The sequence below is a fragment of the Xyrauchen texanus genome, chromosome 15 (assembly GCF_025860055.1).
Source record: "Xyrauchen texanus isolate HMW12.3.18 chromosome 15, RBS_HiC_50CHRs, whole genome shotgun sequence".
NCBI lineage: Eukaryota > Metazoa > Chordata > Actinopteri > Cypriniformes > Catostomidae > Xyrauchen > Xyrauchen texanus.
In genome coordinates this window covers 16,138,622-16,141,191 of record NC_068290.1, presented here as the reverse complement: position 1 = coordinate 16,141,191, position 2,570 = coordinate 16,138,622, and positions in this window count along the sequence as shown.

Genomic DNA, 2,570 nt, shown 5'->3' with positions numbered 1-2,570 from the left:
TTGAAGTTGACATTTGAGCAAAAACACAGCGAAAGGAAGCCTATGCTATTAGATTAACTCTCACAGTGGGGTTTATATTGGATGAGAGCTCACACTTCTGTCATCTTCTCTGTAACATTGAAGTCTTTCTCTGTTTGGCCTTCCTATTTTGTTTTACAAAGTAAAATAATACATGTACAATAATTTTTTTCTTCAGAGAGACAGCAGCAGCTTTACGGCATTAGTACGGGTTTAATGGAGACTGCCTTGGTTTGGTCCACTAGTATTAGCATTACAGCCACATGTGACCAGTCGTGGACCCCTTACTCAACACGAGGGATTGTGGTAGACTTCTCCCTGCCTCTATCCATCAGCGCAGGTCTCCAGAAGCTTGAGCTCAGCTCCCACTGTGTGTAATGGGGTGTGGGAGAGGGAGCAGTGTGCGCTGTGCTAGACTCGGCCCTAGCAGCATTATAAACTTACTGTGTGATTATTGTCAGAGCGGGACTCTACCGCCTGGGGGTCCACTGTGATGGGTAGTGTGTCAGGGAGGAGAGCGAGAGAGAAAACACAAGCTGAAGGAGAGCGAGAGAGAGAGAGAGAACGCAAGGGGGAGGGGGAAGATAGATAGCTTGGTAGACAAAGGGAGCTGGAAGAAGGAGGAAAACATATATAGAGGAGCAAGCAACAAAGAATCAGTTAGAAAGCAATGCTATGGTTGTGGTGGGGGGCAGAGAGGGAAAAGAAATTAGAGAAAATTGTTAAGAGCCTGAGTGTGCTGAGATTGTTTTTCCCTTTTTTTCGCACGTATAAATGACTGAGATGTGGCCTGTCTCTGGCGAGGAGAGGGAACTCAATTTGGGACAATTTACTCTGCAGTCTTCTCGCTGATATACCTTCGGGACAGAGAATAGGGAGAGAATGAATCTGAAGGAAGATAAAATCAGTGAGACACTGACACACAAAGAAGAGGCATGCAGACGCACACACGCTTATTCCACATACACACAGATTTCACTTAGTTAGCTTGAACTCTCCCAGTTGGTCGATATGATGCTGTCTCTATGGCAATGAAAATGAAAAACCTTTGAAAGGGTCAAAGGAAAGCCACTGGATTTGATTTAGCTCCACCCTGAAGATTGATGTGGCTAGACTGTATGTGTGTGTGGATGAGTGTTAGTCTGCTGTGGGTATTTGCTCTCTATCTGCATGACACTACACATACCTATTCCTATGACCTTTAAGGACAAAGTTTTCTTCAGTTTTCTTCATGCCATTAAATTTACAAATTTCATCATCAGCATGGTATCTGTTCTCAGCGTTTGCACATGCGCCTGGTTTTGACTGAAATAAAAAAAGCATCACAAAACAGTCGTAGTGTGATGCACTGAATGTGTCCATACAGGTTCACGGACAAAACAGTTTACTTTGAAAGGCTAGAGTGCTCGACAGTGCGCTAAACATAATGGTAGGAAAAACACTGAAAAACTAAGTACATTATAGCCTTTAACTCTAATTGATTCATACAGGGCTGACAAAAATTGACACCACGCAAGCTGTCATAGATTTAAGGGTGCTTTCACACTAGGCTTTTTATCGCAGGCCCAAGTGTGTTTCATGTGAGTTTGGTTAATTCGAAAGCGGTTTTCCGAACTCGATTGAGCACCAGCAAGTCTGCTTGGTAAGGTAACCCTGTTTTTTTTGTTTTTTTGCAGTTGGTACCAAAACAGTCCTTCCTAAATTGCAGAACCGAACTGCTATTGATGACGTATAATTTGCATCTTTACATGCTCATGGTCACACTTACTAAAGTATAATGCATTTCTAAGTGCTGCTTTTCTCTGTCTTTGGAGAGCTGGTATTCTTCACATCTCAAGCAATGCTTCCATGGCAGGCAAATGCAAGTGCCGTTTTGTGTGTGGGAGATTTTGGAAGTTAACCAAAATAACGAAAACATAAAGAATTAGTTAACAACAGTAGTTAACATCTGTCAGTTGCACTTACCTTGATGGCTCAATCATACTGCAGTTCAGACCCAAAAGTCATTTGAAGAGAGAACAGTAAAATGTGTTGTAACGTTCAATGGAAAGGAAGAGGGGAGAACGGGCTTGGCATTATAAATAATATTTTAATATAAAACTGAAGCAAAAGACAACAACACACATGACGGACATGTCCGTAAACTATCTTTCTCTCGTTGCACCACCGTCTGCCATCTGCCTTTATCTCTCTCGGAGGCTTAATTAGCCTGATAAGGGACCGGGTGTGTATAATCACAACCCGGCCCGCCCTCCGCCCTGCCACATTCCTCCCTCCTCCTCTCAGGCTGGGGAGCCCCGGCCTTACGCCCCCCCCCCCCCTTTCCCTGGGGGAGGCCGTGCTTTAAGCCCGGTCTGCCGGCAGGTCATCCCCATCTACCTGGATGAGGGAGGGGACAAGGGGAGGGAAACAGAAATAATAAAAATGGGGGGGTACATCTGTAACAGTGTAGTACCCCCCCAAAAAACACTGTAAAATTGAAACGAGAGGGAAAAGGCCATCGCAGAGCGAGAGATGAAAAAAAAACCTACTCGCCGGTTCTCCGATACACC